Genomic DNA, 26406 nt, shown 5'->3' on the forward strand with positions numbered 1-26406 from the left:
GTTTAAAATGCCCCCCAAGGACAGTGCTGAACTGCTGAATTAGCTGTAGTCTGAATGTTTGTGTATTTCCAAAATTCATAGTTTGAAGCCTAATCACCAGTGTAAGAATGATAGGAGATAGGGCCTCTGGGACATGATTAGCTCATGAGAACACAGCCCTCATGAACGGGATTAGTGACCTCATGAAAGAGGCCCCAGAGAGCTGCCTTACCCCTTCTACCAAGTGAAGACACATGAGAAGGTACCATTTACGAACCAGAAAGTGGACCCTTCTCAGTGTCTACCAAATCAAGTGGACTGTCAAGTGGCATTAGCAGGACCCTCATCCATTGATGCCGAATGGGCTGGTGTCTTCATGGTGAATTTCCCAGCCTCCAGAACTGTGAGAAATACATTTCTGTTGTTTATAAGCTACCCAGCTTATGGTATTTTGTCAGAGCAGCCCAAATGGACAAAGTTCCTAAGTGGAAGACAGATGCAATGTCCTTGTAAAAAAAATAATATGTCTTAGATAAGCTTCATTCAAACATGAATTATAGTACTGTTGGCATGAGTTCAATGTTAATGAATCAACTATATATATTAAATAATGTGTCTTTAAACAGAAACACACTTAAAACAAGGTTATGTACTGACTGGCTGATGAGAATGTTGTGACGAGGTTTATAGCAGCATAACTCATTTCCCCCTAGGTGTGATGTTTCAGTATTTGCTAATTTGGTGTTCATGGCAACTTTATTGAATATAACTAGCTCAAATAATGAGAATTGACTGTATACTGACACTAAAAAGAAGTCATTGTGATATGTCGTATATTCCTTTCTGCTACCTTATAAATTGCAGGCCGGGTGTGGTGGCCCACACCTGTAATCCCAACACTTTGAGAGGCTTAGGCAGGCGGATCACGAGGTCAGGAGCTCAAGACCAGCCTGGCCAGTATGGTGAAACCCTGTCTCTACTAAAAATACAAAAAAAAAAAAATTAGCCAGGCGTGGTGGTGCAAGCCTATAGTCCCAGCTACTCGGGAGGCTGAAGCAGAAGAATTGCTTGAACCCGGGAGGCGGAAGGTGCAGTGGGCAGAGATTGCACCACTGCACTCCAGCCTGGGTTACAGAGCAAGACTCCATCTCAAAAAACAAACAAACAAACAAAAACAAAACAAAAACAAATTGTGTTTAAGCTTTAGTGAGAAAGGCTGAAACTATTTTAAATGAAGTTTTTGGATGACTTCATGATTTTAGGTTTCCATAATTCTGTGGTTCTGGTCTCCCAGATAACCAGGCTGTTGTCTGGTACTGTGTGTGGCAATAGAAAGTTATTTTAAAAGTCTTCACTTAATAGGTCATTTATCTGCCAACCCACAAACTGTGCTCCAACTAGTGAAACACTTCAGCAGGACTCCACTGGAGACTTCACTGATGAACATTTTGCTGCATTGTACGTATTTAACACAGCTTTCTGGACTGCCTGGATGGTACTGCATACCAACCATAATTAATGACTCAAATATAAGTATTCACTGCCTGCATCAACCAGAAGACCTGGCACCTTTATTACATCCTTGGATGTGATTGTTATTTGCAAACACTGCATAAAAATCACTGGCTTCGTCTTTTGGAAATGCATCATGTGGGGTGGTCCAACAGAGGAAGTTATTTGGAAACGGAAGAGGATGTTGGGGACTGGATCCATTTGAGAGCTGAGGTTCAGACAGAGCCAAAAAAAAAAAAAAAGGTGTTTCAAATGCATTTAAAAGTATATTAACAAGTAAGCTGATGTGTCTTTGGGACACACACTCATTTAAAAAAATTAATGACTAACTTCTCTTGACCAAATACTATTTTTCTGTGATTACTTATGCAGTTACTGGTGTTAAGGTCCTCATCATGGCCTCAGCCTCTTCCCCAAGCATTTCTAACTACTATATGACATTATAATGCTTCCTATGTGCCAGGCACTATTCTAGGCACTTCAAATATATAAGCCCATTTAACCCTCAAAAAATCTTATGAGGTAGGTACAATTATTATCGTCTTCATTTTATAGATGAAGAAAGTGAGGCATAGATATGTCATGTCACCTTCCCAGGGTCACACAGCAAATTAGTGGCAGAGCCAGAATTTGAATTCAGGGAGTCTTGTTTCAGAGTCTTTTCACTTCACTCCCTATTGCTACATGGACTCTCAATAAAGCACTGAATAACTGTGCAGGAAACCCAACTCCAATGCAACAAGGACCTTTATACAGTCGTTCTTCTCACTAGCAGGAATATTCAACTCATTATTCTTTCTTTTATTTTCTTTCCCTTCCTAATTCTTTTATTTCGTTACTTCTTCTATCAAGGCCTCATTACGTACAGCAAACTTCACCCTTTTTGGCATATAGTCTGTAAGTTTTTGACAAACATATACAGTCACGTAACCATCATCACAATCATGATTGAACAGTTCTAGCACCTCAAAAAAGTCCTTCATGTCCCTTTGTAGTCAACCCTTATCCCCACTCCAGCCAAGGATGACTCACTTTGGGGCATCCATAAGCCCCAAAGGATCTTTGCACAGATTTCAAAAATAGAACTTGAATTATATGGGCAATTTATAAATTTTTATTATCACTGTCTCTAACTGGAATTTAGTGTTTCTTCAATTGTGAATATAGGTAACAAACTATAGAAATATTAGCAGTACTTGTGACTCAGTCACCAATAGAAACCACAGATATTTTGAGATCACATCATGGTGGTTACATATATTGCAAAATATTGTTTATACTCCTGACAACTTTGACATTACAGTAGTTATTAGATCTATTACTAGAAATTGTTTTTTATTGCATTAATATATAAGAACCTTTGTTTTTATAATATATAAAATTTTTATAGTATTCAATGTTTTAGAAACTGTTATTTCAAAATAATTTAAGTTTAATTTTGAAAGATATTTTTCTAAGAAAGGGTTCATAAGCTTTGCCAACTTACTAAAGAAATCCCATTTTCTAAAGCATGGCCCTAAGAGAAATCTCATTTTGGCAAAACAAGTCATTCTTCACTTATCCCACCATCCTGGGCAACAAAGAAACAAAACACACAAATAAGCAAAAAACGCTCTGGCTATTCATCAAGACAACATTTCCTCCAAGTGAAAGATAAAGAAATAAATAAGATTCAATTACTGCCCAGACTGATGGAGGAACTACATATCTTTTTTTTTTTTTTTTTTTTTTTTGAGACAGAATCTTGCCTTGTAACCCAAGCCAGAGTGTGGTGGTGCCATCTCAGCTCTCTGCAACCTCCACCTCCCAGGTTCAAGTGATTTTCCAGCCTCAGCCTCCCAAGTAGCTGGGATTACAGGTGCGAACCACCACACTCGGGTAATTTTTGTATTTTTAGTAGAGATGTTTCGCCATGTTGGCCAGGCTGGTCTCCAACTCCTGACCTCAAGCGATCCGCCCGCCTCGGCCTCCTGAAGTGCTGGGATTACAGGCATGAGCCACCACGCCCAGCCAGAATTACATATCTTCTCTTAAAGCTCTTTCTTTAAGCCAAATGATGCCACTGCCGTCTGCCGAGGAGGACTGTTCAACAGTACCACCTGCCTCTTCTATGGAAATCCGCAGAGACTACAAGGACGCTTGCCCTTCCAGTTCTCTGCATCTGCCACAGGGCTGACAGGGACCTCAGACAGAGGAACCAGCCATCTGTGAGCTCAAAAATGACTCTACAAGGGAGAATGGGTTATCAGCCACTCTAAAGATCAAGCAGAAGCTGAACATTTACATTCTCCAACTATTTGGGATTACTTTTAAATCAGGATTGTATTGTTATATTTATATTTATATATTTTTTAGAGACAAGATCTCGCTCTGTCACCCAGGCTGGAGTGCAGTGGTGTGATCATAGCTCACTGCAGCATCGAACTCCTGGACTCAAGCGATCCTCCCACTTTGGTCTCCCAAAGCAACAGGATTACAGGTGAAAGCCACAGCACCGTCAGGATTGTATTATTAAGGCACATGTGCCTTAGTCTGTCACCTCTGAATTGTTTCTCTCTTACTAATATAAGAAGCAAATCCACAGAAAAAGAGGGATGGAAATAAGCAATTTTCATAAGAAATACAGCCAATAAATATACAAAAATCCTTCACTGATAATCAGAAATAAATATTAAACAAATGAGATATTTTTTCTCCTATTAGATTGTCAGAAACAGAATTACTTTTATAAGACAAAAGAATTGAGGTAAGATATATATTGACTACCTTAAATCCTAATGTGGGATTTAAATAAAAAAGCAACTTCTTTAAAAATTCAAAGGTGAATTTAAAATTTGCTTAGGAAGGTCATTTCTGAAGCTGATTTCAAGAGACAAAGCTAAAATAATGAATGTAAGATTCTAAATAACAAGTTATATAGATGCAATATAGAAAATTCATAGGTGCTGTTGACTTTAGCTTTGGTAATTAGGACTTGAACTGTAACAGTCTTTTATTTCTACCTACCCCCAACCCTCTGCTTTTATGTACTTTACCTCTCCTTACCTCTCTACAGCCAGACAGTGACTTAGGCAAATAGGAAGGTAGGTGATGGGCTATTATTGCTTTAAAAGGCTTTCATCTCTTCCATGGTTTTTCGTGGTGTTATTATCTCTCATCAGTAGTTAATTTATATAGTATTTCCATGATGCCTTCTTAACAACATCCAGTGTATTAGCGTCACCTCCTACTTACATGGTAAATTCATTTCAACACTGCATTGGCCAGAAAGGACATGCAGTAAATGTTAATCAATTCTACTGCCGTAAGAAACACACATGGAGTTAAAGTTCACAAGAAACAGAAGCTAGAGGACTATCAGCATAGTTGAACTTGCTGCTCATTAGTTCACGATCACACTCCCCCAAGGTGAAGAGAGACATTGTCACCTGAAACCAGTGCTAGCAGTAGTTATCCTGTTCGCACAGCATAGCCTACTGCCCACGGGGGAAAGTTCACTTCCAATGCACAATATTTAATTGAAAAATTAAATATTGACCCTGCTGGCCAGCCTACACCTAAATCTCATCTCTAATCGATCTGCAGTTCAATAACACGCATGTCTTCTTTTGCCCCTACCTTTCGTGATGGCTTCAGCCGAAACATAAAAGTGCTTTAAAAGATTAATAATAGTTCCACCTTGGTGCCAGGTGCAGTAAATTCCCAATTCATTCAATCCTCACAGTGATGTTTTGCACTTGATACAAAGTAGATGCAAAATAATGTTTTATAAAAGCACCACAATGGGGTAGGTATTATTTTTAATTTTTTTTTCCAGAAGACTTAGGATTAATTAGTAACTCTCCAAAGACCCCAAAGCACAGTAAGTGGGGGAGCCAAGAGTTGAACCCCATCTAACTCCAGAGGATATGCTTAATGACTACACTATATTACCCTCTTATTCTTTAATGCTAAAATAAGCTTTCAGCATTAAAAAGAAATGAAACTGTCAGATGACAATTAGTTTCAAAGTCTACCATAACAGGTTAGGCCTTTTAATACCTTTAATACCACAGCTTTTACTAAAGATTGATCAAGAACTCAGGCCATTTCCTAAATACCTCACACAAAGGCAACTCTAAGCAACTGCTAATTAAAATACGGCATATGCCATGTTATCAATAGGAATCCGAAGTTAAACAACAGCATGGGCTAAGTGTGGAGCTTCTGGCATATGCTGGGATGTAACAAGCCTTCTCTTTAAATCAGGTGTTGCACCCATATAGTTTGCTAAGGATAAGGTATGAATAAGGAAATGCTGGGGCTGTAATGAGTAGGTTTTCATTATTGTGGATTTGAAATAAACTTTTAAAACTCTGTGTGTGTGTGTGTGCGCGCATGTGTGTGTGTGTTGGGTAGAGGATTACGGAGATTAACATTCAAAAGACAGTCAACAGAGAATAGTCCAGAGGTGGAAGGAATTTACAATTTAGGCTTAGAGTATTTTCACATTAACACCAATCTATTGGTAATGCCTGCCTGGAGTCCTGTTTCCGGAAGTATTGTGAGACCTGAGTTCTATAAAGAAAGGGTGCTGTGTTGATTAATTATGTCTGTCCTGGCAGGGGAAGGGAGGGTAGCATATTAACTGCATAGTTGCTTTTCTCAGGACTAGAACATTCACAGGAGTGCCATATTTGTTCATTATCACAGAGCTATCTCAGAGCTGCCAACTAGGACTGAAAGGAAAGATCACACTGCAGACCCAGGATATTTAAATCAGAAAATAATTTGAACAGTGAAAACACAAGGGTCTATGGGATTTATCCTCAGATGTAATAAGATAAGCCCACAGATGCGCTTGGGGGCTGAGATGACAGAAAGGCCACTTGGCTGAGAAACAGGAGGGAAAAAGAGCCAAGCAATATGGCTGAGAATTTGTTCTCCATACTGGTACAAGAGAGCTTTGTAGATTTGCTATTTCTTTGGCTCAGCCTCATAGGTTTTGGAAATGTGACTATTTATAGGGATTCTTATTTTTCTTATTTCCTTCACTCATCTCTTAAAAGTTTTAAGCAAAGTCTACTTGAAAAATGTCAGCCTGTCTCAGGTGTGCAAAGAGAAAATTAAGTTTTGTCAATGTTTGGTCAGAATATAAAACGAGGGGAAAACTGACCTCTGGTGGTAGATTTGGAAAATCCCTAATACAAAGATTTCCAAAAAGTGATCCAGGAAGCATTAACTCCTCAACATTTTCCATGGGAGAAGGGCTCTGTGGTAAAAAGAACTCTGGGAAACAATTACATATTATATAAATATAAATACATAATATAATATAAATATATTTATATTTATATGTTATATAATATATTGTTATATATTATTTAATATACCTGTTTTTTGGCAACTCATGGTGTTTATCTAAGTCCTTAAGAATTCCTGCAGAAGAGAAACTATTTAATGCCTTTTAATTCAGCATTTCCTAAATTTGTTTGAATATAAACATGAACTATATTTTTAAAATGAACCTAATATTTTGGGAGACATGAACCTTAGGGAGAAGAATATAAGATCACGTTTTCCCCATCCAATATGGAGAATTCCTTTCAGAGCTCTTCTCTGATAAAACCTTAGAACACTTGTGTTTTTATATATAGCCTTCCCTTCCATGTTCTCCTCCATGACTGTGTTCAGTAAGAAGCTAGGTAAATGTTTGTTTGTTTGTTTTTTGTTGTTCTTTTTCTGAGACGGAGTCTTACTCTGTCATCCAGGCTGTAGTGCAGTGGCTCCTTCTCGGCTCACTGCAACATTCACCTCCCAGGCTCAAGTAATTCTCCTGCCTCAGCCTCCCAAGTAGCTGGGATTATAGGCATGCGCCACCATGCCCAGTTAATTTTTGTATTTTTAGTAAAGACTGGGTTTCACCATGTTGGCCAGGCTGGTCTCGAACTCCTGACCTTGAGTGATCTGCCCACCTCGACCTCCCAAATGCTGGGATTACAGACATGAGCCACCACACCCAGCCAAGGAGCTAGGTAAATGTTAAAGAATAATTTCCCAGTTAGAGACAAATAATTTACATATTTCAAGTTAACAAGCATCTACTGAAGAAAAGCTAGTAGCTGCATCAGTGCACTCAAGCTTTTCAGTTGTAACTATGCATTAGAAATCTTAAAAAGGTCAACATAGTTTATAGATGGCTCTTCTAATACAGAAGCTCTTCAGAACTGGGAGTTGGTAAAACAGTGGCTCAGACTATTTTGTGCTCTGGGGCCATATAATTTTGGGGTTTGATGACAACCAGTTCTGCATCTCACTAGCTGTGTGACCTGGGGCATATTACATAACCTCTCTGTTCTCAGTGATCTCATCTGTGAAATGGAAATCACAATATCTCCTAGTTCTGCTGGGGATTAAATAACTTAGCCCTTGTAAAGTTCTTAAAAGAACAAGTGTTAACTCATTTAATCCCCAGCAGAACTAGGAGGTACTGTGATTTGGCAGTTGGCTAGTAATCTGTTGTTTCTTAATTTGCACCACTAAAGTTAGGTGTATGAGGCATCATTTAAAACGAAAACAGGCCTGGCCCGGTACTCACACCTGTAATCCCAGCACTTTGGGAGGCCGAGGCAGGTGGATCATGAGATCAGGAGATGGAGACCATCCTGGCTAACACAGTGAAACCCCGTCTCTACTAAAAATACAAAAAATTAGCTGGGCGTGGTGGCGGGCACCTGTAGTCCCAGTCACTGGGGAGGCTGAGGCAGGAGAATAGTGTGAACCCGGGAGGCGGAGCTTGCAGTGAGCCGAGATCACGCCACTGCACTCCAGCCTGGGCGGGAGAGAGAGACTCTGTCTCAAGAAAAAAAAAAAAAAGAAAATAGATTTTTTTTTCTTTTAAAAATACCGTACTTTTGTTTTAGATCCTGAGACTACTAAGAAATTTTAGCTGATTGTCACTAAAATGTATTATGGTGGTATTTTAAACTATTAACACTTTTTCTTTGGAAAAATCAGGAAAGTTTTCCTCTTCTTAATATTAAAAAATCTGTGGTAAAACAGATAAAACACAAATTGATCATTTAAACCATTTTTAAGTGTACAGTTCAGTGCTATTAAGTACATTCACGTTGTTGTGCAACCATCACTCTCATCCTTCACTAGAACATTTTCATTATCTCAAACTGAAACGCTGTGCCCATTAAACTGTAGCTCCCCATTCCCTCTTCCCTACAGCTCTTGGCAACCACCACTCTGCTTTCCATCTCTATGAATGTGACTACACTAGGTACCTCATATAAGTAAGATCATACAGTATTCATCCTTTTGTGACTGGCTTATTTCATGTAGCATAATGCCCTCAAGGGTCATCCATATTGTAGCATGTGTCAGGATTTCATAATACACACCATTTTGGCAGCTTTTTTCACTCTTTTACTTAATACATTTGAGAGATCTACCTGACACTTTTCAAAGGTCTCACCGTATTCTATTAGATGTAAGCACCATCATTTATCCACTCCTCTCTGATCAGCAACCATACAAATTGCTCCCATAATTTTGCTATTATAACAATGTTAAAGTGAACACACTTGTGCATATATGATTTTGTATTTGAGATAGTTTAACTGGAAGATAAATCCCTAAAAGTTATGCTACCTGGTCAATAAGAATGTGCATTTAGAATTTTGATAAGCACTGCCAAGCTAACTTCTAAAAATATTGCCCCTACTGGTATTCTCATCAACAGTATACAAGAGCCTTTTTGTCCATATCCTTCCAATGAGGAGTATTTAAAATATTTTTTGTCCTTGCCAGTCTCATAGGTGATGAGCATGGTTATTTAAAATAGGTATCCCGACACAAAGAAAAGATAAATATTCACGGTGATAGATATCCCAATTACCCTGATTTGATCATTACACATTGTATACATGTATCAAAATATCACATGTATCCCTAAAATGTGCAAAACTATGACATATTAGTACAAAATCCACATACATGAAATAAAAGAGGTATAAGGAAGGACTTGCTGGTATGCAATGCGGGCAGAAGGGTGCTCGGGGTGAAATTTGAGGGCATCAGAGTCCTCTGACTCTATTTGGAGACCTCTTCTTTTTTTTTTTTTTTTTGAGATGGAGTCTCACTCACTCTGCTGCACAGGCTGGTGTCCAGGGGCACGATCTCTGCTCACTGCAACTTCTGCCTCCCGGATTCAAGTGATTCTCCTGCCTCAGCCTCCCAAGTAGCTGGGATTACAGGCATGCACCACCATGTCTGGCTAATTTTTGTATTTTTTGTGGAGACAGGGTTTCATCATGTTGACCATGCTGGTCTCAAACTCCTGACCTCAAGTGATCCACGCACCTCAGCCTCCCAAAGTGCTGGGATTACAGGCGTGAGCCAGCACACTCGGGCCTGGATGACTCTTTTTATTGATCCAAGGCAGAGAACAGTATTCCAGTACAAACAGGACTAGAAAGAGTTCTGCTTGGTACTATAATCAGGACTGATATTGAGTAGAAATGCACACATACAGCTGTGCTTGGTTAAGATACTGGCAATTCCACCATAGTGGTTGGCAACTGACCAGTCCCCTGAGCCCCACTGTTGAATCCCAGCCACCTCCCCACAATCCAGCACCTCAAGGGTAAAATCTACTGCCAAAAGAGGCCCTTTTAGACCCTGCCAATGCCTATTTAGGCTGATCCTTATTTGTGCTGAGAGGCTGTTAATGGTTTCAATATTGCTCCTGCCTACCTGGGTCTAACTTTTTGTAAGACTCCCTTCTATTTTTGAGCCTCTAGCACTGTTGTAAAGATGTTGTCTGTCTATTTCAATTACAAGATCCTGTCTTTCTCATTCATTCTTTCACTCTCAAAATGTTTATTGAGTACCTCGTATATGGCAATTGCTGGAACAGGATCCCAGAACATTACTGTGAAGAGGGCAAATGCTGTCCCAGGCCTCAGGGAACTTATACACCAGGAGGGAAGGCAGGTGAAAAGTAACTGAAGAGACAAATTAATTCCTGCTAGTAATGAGTGCTATAAAGAAAACAGGGAAGGCTCTAAAGGTGAGTTAATGAATGACTAACTTCTGCCCTCATTGCATATCTGTGCATCTTCTCTTATACCTACTTTAAATAATCAAGTTCAGCACCTATCAGACTGGCAACAATGAAACAATTTCGGAATACTCCTTGTTGCAGGGATATGGAAAAACAGGCTCTCACATTCATTTTTGGTGAGAATGACAGTGGGCACAATATTTGTGGACGCTCACTTCTCAGAGGGAGCTCCTTTAGTAGAGAAGCCAGAGAAGCCCCATTCTGAGACTTAAAGGAAAAAGATACAGGAACAACGGAGGGTAAGAAGCCAGGCAGCATTGTGCAGTGGGTGCAAAAAATCCAAGTGGAAAATCACTGCTTATGTTTTAGAGGGAATCAAAGAAGGCAAGAATGAGCACAGGGAGCTAAGGAGGTGAGGTTAGAGACAATGTCTGGGACCAGGTCAAGTCCAGCCTTACAGATTACAGCAAAGAGTTTAAGACAGTCTTATTTGTAACTTAAGAAAAGTCCTGCATCCTTTAAGTCTGTATTCTCCAATGCTTCTCAAGGTACTCGAATCAAGGAGACAATCAGTAAGAGTTTGTTTGAGAAGTACACTGATCCCCTGTAGCTTTCTTCTATCTCTGCCTGGCACTCTTTAGTTCCTTTGACAGCTGCTTGAACAGTACAAATATGCCCAGAGTTAAAGAACTGGTATCTTCCACTTCCCCAACATCTGTTATGCTCTTCCACATCTTTGCCCCCTTTAAAACAAACAAATGAAATTTCCATCCCTGGGTACACTTTACTCAATGATAAAATCAACCAATAATTACTGAGCACTTTCTATGTGCTCAGCATTCTTTCAAGTGCTTTGCCTATATTGACTCATTTCATCTGCTGAGCAACTCTGTAAGGTAGGTTTTAATATCTCCCACATTTTACAGATGAGGAAACTGAGACAAAGGGAGATTAATCATTTTGACCACAATCATGCAAGTGGTAAGTGGTAGGGCAAGATCTCCAGAGTCAACGTCCTTGACTGTTACATCTCTCCAGCAGGCGCCAGCATGTGGAACTGCAATGATTTCACCAGAGGAAGCATTTTGAGACATAAAATGCTGTTCCTAACTGTTGCACATTTCACTTACGTGCAGTTCATAGTTTTGCATATTTTACATCGATGTTCTTCAAACCGTTTTTGTCTGTCAGATATGAACTTCTGAGAGCATCTCATGAAGAAACATTTTGAGACCTCATCTGGTTGTGTTGCCTACATGCCTGGCAGTTTGGTTTCTATAGCATTGCTACCATTATGACAATGCTTGTGCAACTGTTCAAATATTCCATCCTCTTCTTATTATATTATAAAAGCAGTGGAAAATGGAAAATAAAACCCAAGTAATGATACTAAGCATACAAAGCACTCCCTTACTCCAATTAAGCTAAAGATGAAAATCATTGCACATATAAAAAGAATCAACTATTTGCTTTGCTCAGTTGTCCACTGGACTTAAGTTGGTGAAGCTGCTCAACTGCGAATAAAAAGAAAATACTTCTATAAATGTGTGTATAAATATTGGAAATATAGGAAATATGTCTAAGGCATAGTACAATTAGTACATTTTAATTTTTTTTGTTTATTTTGCTCTGTAGGAAAAGACCTATAAAATGTAAGCATATCATTCAACTTCGGGGTGTTTGACTTTCATTTGAAAGTAGGGGAGTAACTGTATTTATTAATTTTCTTCATCATTTGCTAGTAATGCAAATATTTTGCTAATATGCCATATCACATATCACATCCTGTCCAAGCCCTGCTTGACAAGTCAATGCGTACTCACATGCAAACACACATAAACTCACTTTTCTGTTCTATCTAACATAACAAAGAGTTCAGCATTTACAGAAACGTCCACTTACCTTTAACTAGTGAGTATTCTCTTGCCTTTCTTTTGTTTTTACTGTAATAATCTTGAGATTTTCTTTGCTATGCATAGATGTCATCTTTTTCTTTCACATATTCTTTCTTCTGGATTTCTCATCAAAGCCTGTAATACAGAAGAGAGAAGCTCCTTAATTTCTGTAGGCACAGGCGGAGAAACTATAAATCTCAAGTCAGTGACACTTCTAATTTATTTCTAATTTTCCCCAGGCTGACTACAGTTTAATTACAGTTTTAGAAATTCGCCTAATTACATGAGATTTAGAATAGAGTTCTCTCGAAATACAGATGAAATTGAGGCTAGTCTCCTTAACAACTAAAGATTTCATACCAATTTGTCTTCTTACAGGATGCATGTCACTGAACACACCGTTTTAGACTTCTACTGTCTCTGTAGGAGGAGATTCTGAAGTGCTCAAAGTTATCTACACTCAGTTGCAAAATCAGGGCTGTCAAATGGGAGAGAGAACTCAGTAATACATCCCCTCGGAAGCCATGTTTCAGAGTTACTGAAACCAGAATGGCATTCCTGAATCTTGTTTTTAACAGATGTCAGTGTGGTGAGAATGAAACACATCATGAATACTGATGAAATCTAGCGTGCATATCACGCCATAAGATATCCTCATGTATACGTATTTCTCATTCTCCCTACTACAGAAAAGAAAACAGCTTTCCCCCCAGAAGCTCCACTTAGGTCAATAAGCATGCTTCTCCCTTGTCACTTGTGAGGTCACACTGTTTCACACGCACCCGTGTGTAAAAACAGGACAAGGAGGAAGGCAGAAGTGGCAGATGTGGTATCCCTTGTTCTGCCATGTGGTAAGTGAAACTCTCTGTGGCACCATCCGCATGGCACCTCCCCACACCACCTGCCCCTCCACTCCCCCTGGATGTGCAAGGCATCTAGGTGCAAGGTGGCACAAGAAGCAGGAAGTCAATGGGATTTCTTCACAAACACCTTTGCCCTCTCTCTCCTTACTGATGCTATAGAACAAAGCCATTTTTCTAGCAGGAACTCAACATTCAAGGAGCTTAACTCAAATGAGAGCATGGAAAGGAGAATAGGTTGAGAGTTTCTTGCAGGCAATATTTTTTAGTACCCTTTTAGGAGGAAAGCATGTTGGGCATGGAGTCACGGTTTGGGTAGTACTAAGATCGGTATGAAGAATTCTCACACCCAGTCATCTTCTTGGTCCTCATGATCTCTCGGTGAAACATTAGGCAAAAAAAGGATACACTAGAGATGTGTTTTAGTCTAAGCTCCCACTTTACAAATAAGATAGATAAGGTCCAGAAAGAGAGAGAGAAAGCAACTTGTAAAATGTTACACAGGGCAGAGCTGGAACTGGAATGACACAGTACATTTTCTGCCTTATCACATCATCTCTCCACATCTTTCTTGTGTCTGCCTGGAGACAAAAGCTCCTTGAGGGATTAAGCCCTGTAAACAATGATATACCAAGCAGTGTCTAATGTCATGTGCAAAGAACTAGTTAAATCCTTTACTTCTTTAGTGGGTGTTAACAAAGACTACACAGCTGCTGTCAACTTGGATCACAAAGACAGAAAAAAGAGAAATAAACAGATATCTTCTGATTGCTTTCAATAGCTACTATTTATTAAGTGTACAACATAAGCCATACACTATGCCAGGCACATCACTTGTATTCTGCTAATGCTTCTAGAAACTCCAAAGATAATATGGATGCTATTATACTAGGAAGGTAAGGAAAGGAAGTCAGGGAAATAGATACCTTGTCTGAGGTTACACATAACTGGTTAGTTCTCAGATTCCATTCCTGCCTGCAATAAGCAGCACTATAAACCAAAAAAATATGCATCTATTTGAAAACCCCAGAATCCAGGAATAGAAACAAAGTGGATAGTATTTGGAAGGAAACTAAAGAGAGAAAGAAAGGAAAACTGAGATAAGAGCATTGTGGGAATCTATCTTTTTTTTTTTTTTAAGATGGAGCCTTGCTCTGTCGCCCAGGCTGGAGTGCAGTGGTGCGATCTTGGCTCACTGCAAGCTATGCCTCCTGGGTCCACGCCATTCTCCTGACTTGGCCTCCCGAGTAGCTGGGACTACAGGCGTCTGCCAGCATACCTGACTAATTTTTTGTATTTTTAGTAGAGACGGGGTTTCACCATATTAGCCAGGATGGTCTCCTCTCCATCTCCTGACCTTGTGATCCACCCATCTCGGCCTCCCAAAGTGCTGGGATTACAGGCGTGAGCCACCGCGCCCAGCTTGTGAGAATCTATTCTATAAGTGTTAACACGCAGGAGGGATATGTCTTAAGATCTATGAACACACCAAATATGCAAATATAATTAAAGCACTTGACTCCACCTATACAATTTGGTACAAGATACTTGTGATATTGGGTATCTGGGAATGAGCAAAGAAATTTAAGATCTCAGTGAGATGGGGTAGATGAGTTACAATCACCTACTGTTGTTAGTTTGCTAGGGCTGCCATAACAAAATACCAAAGACTGCACGGCTTACACAACAAAATGTATGTTCTCACATTTCTGCAAGCTGAAAGTTCAAGATCAAGGTGTCAACAGGGCGGGTGTCCTCTGAGGCCTCTCTCCTTGGCTTGCAGATGGCCACCTCTTTACATGGTCTTTCCTCTGTACCCAAACACCCCTCTTTTTGTGCCCATATTTCTTCCTATAAAGACAACAGTCACACTGTATTAGGGCCCATCCTCAAGGCCTAATTTTAACTTCATCACCTCTTTAGAGACCCTATCTACACACACAGTCACATTCTGAGGTGCTATGAATTAGGACTTCAATATATCAGTCTAGGGGCTGGCATAATTCAGCCCTTAACACTCACCAAGCGACTAGTTCTGGTACCACAGAGATGAAAATCCAGACACCTGAAAAGTAACAACCTGTCATCAACCTTCAGTGTCATTCATGAAGAGGTGAAGCCCTCTAATATTTGAATTCAAGTGTAGGAATCTAAGGGTTTACTACAGGTTTTAGGTTTTTTTTAAAAAAAAAAAAAAAAAAAAAAACGGAGAGGAAGGCCATTCAATAAACCTTGGTCATGATGGTCTAAACCAAGTGTCAGAAAACTACTGCTTGCCAGTAGTTTTAAATCTAGCATGCTGCATATTTTTCTAAATAAAGTTTTATCGGCACACATCCATGTCTATTCATTTATGTATTCATTGTCTATGGCTGTTAGCGAGCTACAACGGCAGTTGAATAGCTGTAACAGAAACTGTCTGGTCCACAGGGCTGAAAATATCCACTATCTGGCCCTTCACAGAGAAAGTTTGCCAACTCCTGGTTTAAACTGTGTTAATCAGGTTCCTTTACAGTAGGGCTTTTCAAGGTCTTTCCAATCTTCAAGGGGAAGATAGACAGTAAAATTGCATCTTACCTGGGAGGTAGTTTCTAAAGTCAGTTCAAAGTGAAAACTGTGTAGAGTCAAAATAACTGGAAAATCCCTTAGGGAAAGTGCCAACATAGAGCCCATGAACTACATCTTCATGAATATAGGCAGTTTTTCCTTCAAAGTTGCGACAGATAAAATTTTCTTCAAGCACTACATAAAAGACTCTATTTATGGACCATTTGTATAAAAAGATGCGTATCTTTAAATAACAGAATCATTCTCAGCATAAAAGACTTGAAAAAACTGAGACCAATCAAAGGACAGGAGACTGAGTTACCATCTCCTACTCACTTGCTGAATTTGCAGAAGTTATATATGCGCTGGAAATGACTCTACTGGAGTTTGCTTCCTTTCTCAGCTTACTTAACCAGAGAGTCTCCCTCCCTCACTTTTCTTATCCCACAGAAACCTCTAATATATGAAATCTCTAATAATAAATCTCTAATAATAAAACCTCTAATAATGCAATCAATATTCTGTGGAGCACACTTTGGGAAATGCTGAAATACTAAAAAACATAGGTGTTATGGATCAATCAATCAGACAGAAATATGTACAATGCTTTCCTAACACTGATAATAAAAAAAAACTATAGGATAAACCGCAATGAGATACCATTTCACACCCACTAGGACAGATATATGGGGAACGAAAGGAAAATAAGAAGTGTTGGTGAGAATGTGGAAAAACTGGAACTCTAGTGTATTGATGATGGTATTGTAAAATGGTGCAGCCACTGTGAAAAGCTGTTTAGTAGTCTCTCACAAGGTTAAATACAGAATTACCATATGATCCAGCAATTCCATCTCTGGGCAAATACCCAAAAGAATTGAAAGGAGGGCCTTGAACAGATATTTGCACACTAGTGTTCATAGAAATATTATCCACAATTACCAAAGGTGGAAACAATCCAAATGTCCATCAACAGGTTAATGGATAAACAAAATACAGCATATACATACCATGGACTATAATTCTTTTCACCTTAAAAAGGAATGAGATTCTGATATATGTTACAGCATAAATGAGTCTTAAAAACATTATACTAAATGAAATAGGCCAGACATGAAAGGACAAATATTGTATGATTCCACTTACATGGAGTGATTAGTATCTGGAATAGTTGAATAGTAATTACTATCCAGAACAGTTGAATTCACAGAGACAGAAAGTAGAGCAGAGTTTACAAGAGGCTGGGGGTACTGGGGAATGGGAAGTTACTGTTTAATGGGCATAGAGTTTCAGTTCAGGATGATGAAAAATGTTCTGGAGATGGTGGTCGTGGTTGTTCAACATTGTGAATGCATTTAGACAGGGTCCTACACTGTCATCCAGGCTGGAGTGCAGTGGCACAATCATGGCTCACTGCAGTCTCAAACCCCCAGGCTCAAGCGACCCTCCCACCTCAGCCTCCCAAGTAGCTGGGACCACAGGCATGCGCCACCACGCCCAGTTTTTTAAAAAAAAATTTATAGAGATGAGGTCTCACTATGTTGCCCAGGCTGGTCTGGAACTCCTAGGCTCAAGCAATCCTCCTGCATCTGCCTTCCAAAGTACTGGGTTCACAGGCATGAGCCACTGTGCCTGGCGAACTGTAATTTTTAAATTGTTAAAATGGTAACTTTTATGTTATCTATGTGTGTATATATACAAAATATATAATATAAAATATAAAATATTATATACACTAGTGTATATACTAGTATACTATTCATACTATTATATATAACATACACTATTATATATGTAGTATGTATTATATAATAAATATTAATCAAAATATATAATACATACTATTATATATCAGTATATTATTTACAATAATATTTAATACTATATTAAATATATATACCATATATACTATACAGTATATACTATATATTATATAGTATATATGCTATATATAATATATGCTATATATAAATATATATACTATATAATATATTATATATGCTATATATACTATATAATATATTATATATGCTATATATACTATATAATATATTATATATGCTATATATACTATATAATATATTATATATGCTATATATACTATATATAATATAGTTTGGGCCTCAGTACATATATAGTATATATAGTATATACTGTATATATAGTATATATTATATAATATAATAGTATATATATATATACACACTGTTGAGATAGGGTCTCGCCTTGTCACCCAGGCTGGGGTGCAGTGATGCAATCGTGGCTCACTGCAGCCTCAAACCTCTTGGCTCATGTGATCCTCCCACTTCAGCCTCCTGAGTACCTGGGACTACACAGGCAGCATTACCACACCTGGGTAACTTTTAATTTTTTTTGTAGAGACAGGTTCTCGCTTTGTTGCTCAGGCTGTTCTCGAACTCTTGGCTTCAAATGATTCTTGGGCCTTGACATCCCAAAGTGCTGGGATTACAGGCATGAGCCACTGTGTCCGGCCTTGTTATGCATATTTTACCACAATAAAAAAATGTTCAAGACAAAAAAGGATGTAGAAGCAAAATTGTAGGAATGGGGATGGGGCAGACTTAAATTATTTAGACATCACTTGAATGTGTCATTCTGCTAAAAAATCTAGCTGTTGACAAGTTCCTGGCTTGCTTAGGTGACAATTTCAATACTTGGAAGGCAGAGGATGCTACAAGGGGAAGTGTTCATCCAGGAAAACCTTTTGGGCAATAGAGAAATGAAGCAAAAAAGTGGTCACACACTCTTGGAGTTCAAAGCAGTTGAGAGAGGGATGCTGGGGTCCTCGCTTGGCTCCTCTCTGGTTCCCGTACTGCCTCCCACCACCCAATCTCCATCTTCACCCTTCCACTCACCCCCATTCACTGTACATTCAGCAGCCAAAGTGGGGGTAAAATATGGAAATATACAGAAGAAAATGCAACAAACTCCTATCCATGCGCCCATCATTCAAAACTAACAAATGTTGTTTTCATATTTTTTCACATCCTGTCTTTACCGTTTTAAGTGATAGAACCACACAGAATTTATCTTCTATGTTAATTTCTCCAGTCCAATTCTTCCTTCATCTTCAGAGGCAACCATTCTTCCGAATTTGGAAGATATTTAGTTCGTGTGTGTGTGTGTATGTGTGTCCAAATATATTCTATGATTTTGTAATTTTAAACTTTTTATAAAGTGTATTATGCTGCCTATGAAATTTTACTCAACATGGTTTTTTGAGATCTAGATTATTAACTTTTGCATAGTGTTCTGTTGTATGACTGAATTATAGTTTAATTCTCCATTTGTGGACTGATGGCTATTTGGGTAGTGTCCAATTTTTGTTATAACAAAGGATGTGATAACACACATCCTCATGGTTCTCCTTCTGTACACAGGCCTCTCTGTTTAGTTGTGAGAGGTGTTTGGGGAACAACCTACATGAGAGTACATGGCAGCACTGTGTGGGTATATGCAGGAATTTCTCCTGGTAAATCTCACCTGGGGTGGTCCAATCCTCCAAGGTATTATTTGGAAATGTGGGACAATCTTTTGTGAGATGGGGATGGAATGGGGGGATGCTAAATTTTCTACAGTGCATGAGAGCCCTGAATAACAAAGACTTGTCCCACACAAAACACCAACAGTCCCTCCTTTGAGAAATGCTGCTGATTTCTGTCCCAAAGCAGAATCTTGGTGTTGTAGAATCTGTGTGTTTAGAAGTCTAACTAGGGAATGACAACTTGCTCTCCAAAGTACCACCTGCCACGGCTCAGAGTGCCTGTTTACCTCAATTCTTTGCCAAGTCTCACTGTCAGCCTTTTGAATTTCTGCTATTCTGACGGGCATAAAATGCAGTTTAATTATGATTTTTAAACTTGCATTTCCTGCTTTTATTACCACTGTGGAAAACCTTTTCATATTTTTACTGCTCATTCATGTCTCCCCCTTGTGGAAGTGCCTGTTAATAAGCTATCTGTTTTTCTATTGGGTAGTTTAAATTTCCCTTTTTGATTTGTAGGCGTTCATTAGAGATTCTGGAAACTTGCTTTTGGTAGTTATTTGGGGTTGCAAATGCCTTCTACCAGTTTGTTGCTTGTCTTTTTATTTTATGGTGCTATGCTATGCAGAAATTATACATTTCGATATAGTGAAATTCATCCAATCTTGAGTGTGATTTTTGAGTCTCTAGTTTATAAAATCTACTTTATTCTAAGATTCCTTTTTTCCCCATCTAAAGGTTTTATATTTTTATTTCTTATATTTAAGTATTTAATCCATCTCACAATTTATTCTTGTACAAAGTGTGACGTAGGAATCTGATTTTTTCTTCTTATGGGCTATCAGTTGTAACAATACCATTTACTTTTGATACTGTGTTTTCCTCTGTAACTTCTAAAGCATCCTATATCATATAGAAAGAACCATATTTGTTTAGTTCAACATTGGGCTCTCTTTTCTGTCCTATTGATCTATTTTTCAATTACCCTTCACCAATAATACTATCTATGGCTTTATAATAAATTCTTGAATGTGGCTGGGCATGGTGACTCATGCCCGTAATCCCAGCACTTTGGGAAGCCGAGGTGGGTGGATCACTTGAGGCCAGAAGCTTGAGACCAGCCTGGCCAATGTGGTGAAAACCCATCTCTACTAAAAAAAAAAATACAAAAATTAGCCAGGTGTGGTGATGCAAACCTGTAATCCCAGCTACTTGAGGGGCTAAGGCACGAGAATCGCTTGAACCTAGGAGGCACAGGTTGCACTGAGGCAAGATCATGCCATTGTACTCCAGCCTGGGCAATAGAGTGAGAGACTGTCAACAACAACAACAACAACAACAAAATTATTGATTACTTACATTTTCATTCAAATTTCAGAATGCTGGGGATTTTGCTTAGAACTACAATGAATTTGTAAATACTTATAAATACTCAACATTTCATGATATTGATCTTCCTCTTCCACGTATATGGTATCTCTTGTCATTTCTTTAGTTCTTTTAAAAATAATTTACAATAACCTTTTTTTCCTGAAGCAGATGTATATTTTCTTAAAACTTACTCTGAGTTTCTGAGTGGTTTTGAGCTCTGGAGTGATTTTTTTCAAACCCAAATCTGAAGATAGCAAATCACCCCTCCCCGAATGTAGCTCCTCTGAGACTTTCTGTTACACTTAGAATGAAATTCAAACTCCATACTGGAGCATGATTATAGGACATGGTTTCCTATCTTCCTCCCGGACTTATATTGTATGTTCTGTTAGTCATTAAGCTTTGGCCACAGTGGTTTTCTTTACTTTTTTTTTGTTTTGTTTTTAAGGTTAGTCAAGTGAGGCAGTGAGAGTGGAGTGGTTTTCTTTATGTACTCAAACACACCAAGCTCATTTTATTTTGGGACACTTGTCCTTGAGGCTTTGTTTTTTCTGGAATCTTGTTCCCCAGATATGCATATGGCTAGTTTCTTCCTGCTGTTTGGGCCTCAGTTCAGATGTCTTCTCTCAGAGAAACCATCCCTGCCCACCAGAGAGTAGCCCTCCAGTCATCCATAATGCCATAGCTTCTTCATTTCTTCACAGCACTTGCCACTATTTGAATTTATCTTCTTTGAACTCTTTATTGGTGTATCATTCCCCATGATAGACCATAAGCTCCACATGATCGAGGACTTGCTGTCTTGTTCTTTTCTGTGTCCCCAGAACCTACAACAATTCCTGGCACGTGGCAACTGTTCAATGAATATGAGCTGAATGGATAACTGAGTGGAAAAATGAACTCACATGGATCTCCCCCAGTGCCCCTGGTTGCTCCTCCTGTGTCCTCTTATATCAACAAAGGAGTATTTCCTTTCTCCCACTGGCCACGCATATATTAGCAGTAAATAATGATGTAAGACATTTCTAGTCTCTTGAAGAAATAGTTTAACTGCAGAAATACTTATAAAAGGGATTCCAAACACATTTATGTTCTGCATACCATGTTTCCAAGTGGCTTAGAATAGTGAAAGTGCCACTGTCTATTCGGCCCATTTCTACTCCTAAGAGATGGCTATTAAGTTTATTTGCATAAATCCAGAAACTTTTTATCCATTTACAAATCCCCAGCTAGCTAATCTATCTTAGATTACACAATTTGAATGATTCAACAAAGAAGTTTCTTTTTTTTTTTTTTTTTTTTGAGATGGGGTCTCACTCTGTCACTCAGGCTGTGATGCAATTGTAGCCTGCAGCCTTGAACTTCTGTACTCAAGCAATCCTCCTAACTCAGCCTCCTGAGTAGCTGGAATTACAAGTGCACACCATCATGCTCAGTTAATTTTTTAATTGTTTTGTAGAGATGGGATCTCACTGTGTTGTCCAGGCTGGTCTTAAACTCCTGGCCTCAAGTGAACCTCCTGCTTCAACCTCCCAAAGTGCTGGGATTATAGGCATGAGCCACTATGCTCTGCCAAGAAGTTTTATTCTTATTGAAAAAGTGTTATTTTTAAGTGAATCTGAATTTGTTAAGAAGGCAGATTGTCAATCCCACTTCTAGAGGTTCCGATTCCACAAACCAGAGGTGCAGCCTTCATTTTCAATAAGCACCCTAGATTATTCTAACACATGTAGTCCAACAACCATTTATGAGAAATACTCACCTACATTAAGGCAATTTAATGTCATCCTTATTTAAGACGATGCAGCCTCCCAAACACTAGGGGGCAGATGGAGCCACATGTGCACCCACTGACTTGCTATGTCGTGTCCCCTTTGCCCAAGAAGAGGGCATAGCGGATCCATGTGCCTCCACTGAGGCCCTGAGAACCGGACCTGCTTATGAAGCCACATAAACAATCAGGAAACAGCTCAAAACTGGTAGTGAGGAAATGGGTTCTAGACTCTGAGTGGCTTTGGGCCAGTTTCTTTATATGCAAAATGAGAAGGTGGGCCAGTATGATGTTGTGATAGAATAAGAAATCTCTATTTGTTCTTCCCCAGTTCCTGGCACAGAGTTTCTGAAACTCTTGTAACTTCCGGAGTGATTGGGGTAAGAGGAACATCTTTTGTTACTCTTAATAAGCCCCTTTCAACCACATCTGAGTTTATGTTAATGAGATGTCTGGGGGATTCCAGCCCCAGACAGCTTCAGGGTGGGGGATGGTTGCCAGAGGAACCAACCATGTGATTATAGGGTTGGAACTTTCAGTCCCACCCCCTGACCTCCAGGGAGGGGAGACAGGCTGGAGGTTGAGTTCAATCACCAGTAGCCACAATGTACTCAATCATGCCTAATTAATGGAACCTCCATAAAAACCCTGACCAATGGGGTTTGGAGAGCCTCCTGGTGAATGCATTCACTTTTTGGGAGAGCAGCACACCCCAAACTCCACTGGCACAGAAACTCCTGCTTTTTGGACCCCTCTAGACTTTACCCTATATGAACATCTTCATCTGGCTGTTTGTCTGCATCCTTTATAATATCTTTTCTAATGAACTGCTAAGTGAAGTGGTTCTCTGAGTTCTATGAGCTATTATAGCTAATTGTCAAACATGAGCAGGCGGTCATAGGAACCCCTAATTTGTAGTTAAGTTGGTCAAAAGTGCAGGGGGCCCAGGACTTGCACATGGCGCCTGAAATGGGGGTTGTCTTATGGGCCTGAGCCCTTAACCTGTGAGGCTAAAACCACCTTTGCAAAATTATGACAGTAAGAGAAATCTGACACAGCCAACTCCATCTTGCTTCCAGCAACACACACTTGCTGTCCTCACTCATTCCTGGGTGTAGGCCAAGCTAACTTTCAAAGGCATTTGGTTTATAGTTTAAGCTTAAAACAAGAATGACAATAGCCCTTCTGCAAACTAAACTGCCTTTGTAAAACTAATGAAAGCCCACAAGGTTCGAATTACTTACCTGAATTCTGCTAAGATGTAGGCACAGTTAAAACAACAACCAGCCATTGTTCTGGAGCTCACAAGATCTGTAACTTCCCCAATTACTCCTGTAGATACATCACTATTGTAGAACCCAAGATTGGTCTTTTGAGATGTTTTTCAGACTTTTGCATTTTGATGACTAACTTCACCCGTATCAGGGACTCGGCTGGACCTGTGGCCCCCACCCAGAGGTTGACAGCACACGAGGACCATTTTCCACACCCCTATGATTTCATCTCCCAACCAATCAGCATTCCCCATTCCCTAGCCCCCTGCCCACCAAAGTATCCTTGAAAAACCCTAGCCTCTTTGGGGAGACTGATTTGAGTAATAGCCCCAATCCTTCTGCTTGGCCAGCCTTGCATTCATTAAACTCTTTCTTTACTGCAAAAATGCTGTCTCAGTGAATTGAGTTTATCTGTATAGCAGGCAAGAAGAACCCGTTTGGGGGATTACAGTGTCTGATGCTAATTTCAGGTCGATTTTGTGAAATCAAAATTGAACTGAATTGAATTAAGGACACCCAGTTGGTGTATGAAGAGTTGGAGAACTGATTGCTTAGTGTGGAAAACCCACACATTTGGTATCAGAAGTGTTGTGATTATTGAAATAAAGTTGTTTTATTCTTTCAACCACATAGTTGTAAAAGTGCATTCCAGCTCTATCATTTTATGGGAGACTTCAATATCTCATGGATTTCTGTGTGATTAGGTTACGCCTGGGTCTCACCCCATACCTTCCAAATTTTCTAGGAGGAACTTATATCATGTTTGTAATGGAGAAGAAAATAACCAACACATTTTAAAAGATAACATTTCCCATTATTACTCAAGCAGGATTTTCACAAGCTAAGATGATTGCTTCTGTTTCAGTGCTAAGTTCACTACTCATCTCCATAAACATAAAGAAACAACAAAATCTCTACACACACTTATCCACCAGATTGTTTTAAACAATTTTCAAACTTGTTTTAATAGGCAAAACTGGCTCTGCAATGCTAAACTAGACGTAAATAGCCCAAGGATCCAATTTCAGCCAAAATCTCATACCACATGGAGAAATTAAGCAATTCTTAAATATTTAATAATACTCTGTAATTTTTTAGACTCCTGGGCTCCAAAATTTCTGACAAAGTAATTCCTAAGCCACAATTAACAAAAATAGGCAACCTTCCAAAAAGTTTCGCAAAGCCAAAGTAAACTCCTCCGAGCACTCCCGCTGCAGTGAGAGTGATGCATATGAGTGACATAGCCGCCAGAAATGACAGCAGCCAGAAAGGGTTTGGAGCTTGCCCTGAACTGGTGTCTGCTGAAAAGGCTCATAAAAAGAAGGTTGTGATTAGAAGATCATGACATTTCCAGCACCCACTTATTAGCATGTCTGGAGAATCACAGAACTCTTTACAACGAGTTCACGTCACAGGATATTTACAAATACTGCTATTCCAGTCTTCAGAGCAATTCGGTCTCTGCTCTAATAGCAGACGAAGGATGCAGACGCCCTAGCCAATCACTGCAGGTTGCCTCCTAAGAAAGATTCCTGCCACCCCTTGGTTGCTCAGGACATAAACCTATATATTCTTCTTCCTCATCATCCCACTTCTCATTCATCAAACCCCCTGCTTAAAACTCCTCAGTGACTTCTGATTTTACATAGACTGAAACTTAAACTCCAGCTCCTATGTGGATACCTATCTACCTCTGAAATCTCATTTCATGCCAGTCTTCCCTTTACTCTCAATACACCCCACAATGGCCTCCTTTTCCCACCTTATGGGTCAAGCCCATTCTCACTGCAGGGACTTGGCACTTGCTGTGTCACTGCTTGGATCATTATTTCTCTAGATCTTCACACAGCTGGCTCCACCTCGTAATTCCAATTCAACTCACATGGGCTTCCCAGATCACTATATCCTAAATAGTATTAAGCTACATTTGTGTTATTCTCTACTCCTGTTTGTTTTCTGTCTGGTCCTGAAATTACACTGTTTATTTGCTTGATGGTTTTCTCATCCCACTAGAATTTCACCTCCAAGGGGAGGGAGATACTGCTTTGTCCTGTTCACTGCTACATCCTCATAGCCTGGGACAATGCACATAGTAGATACTCAGTGACTATTTGTCAAATAAATGCATGTGTTTTATTTATTTATTAATTTATTTTTTTCTGAGATGGAGTCTTGCTTTGCCACCCAGGCTGGAGTGCAATGCGTGATCTCGGCTCACTACAACCTCAGCCTCCCAGGATCAAGCAATTCTCCTGCCTCAGCCTCCTGAGTAGCTGGGATTACAGGCATGTACCACCACGCCTGGCTAATTTTTGTATTTTTAGTAGAGACGAGGTTTCACCATGTTGGTTAAGCTGGTCTCGGACCCCTGACTTCATGATCTGCCCGCTTCGGCCTTGTAAAGTGCTGGGATTTGCAGGCGTGAGCCACCGTGCCTGGCCTACAAATTTTTTTTTTTCCTTGAGATGGAGTCTCAATCTGTCGCCCTGGCTGGAGTGCAGTGGTGTGACCTCAGCTTACTCTGCCTCCCTGGTTCAACTGATTCTCCTGCCTCAGCCTCCCTAGTAGCTAGGAATAAAGGCACACACCACCACACCTGGCTAATTTTTGCATTTTTAGTAGAGATGAGGTTTTGTCACGTTG

General features: G+C 39.5%; 1 protein-coding gene across 1 annotated transcript in view; it reads right to left on the reverse strand.

The window, feature by feature from the left end:
- Positions 1-12471: 12471 nt before the first annotated feature.
- The window catches only part of LOC144339264 (uncharacterized), a 102690-nt gene continuing 88755 nt past the window's right edge, over positions 12472-26406 (reverse strand). Inside the window, exon 2 of the mRNA XM_077993325.1 lies at positions 12472-12573. The gene's annotated coding sequence lies outside the window, so the exon portion shown is untranslated. The remainder of the gene's footprint in view (positions 12574-26406) is intronic.

This window comes from Macaca mulatta, chromosome 2, assembly GCF_049350105.2.
Source record: "Macaca mulatta isolate MMU2019108-1 chromosome 2, T2T-MMU8v2.0, whole genome shotgun sequence".
NCBI lineage: Eukaryota > Metazoa > Chordata > Mammalia > Primates > Cercopithecidae > Macaca > Macaca mulatta.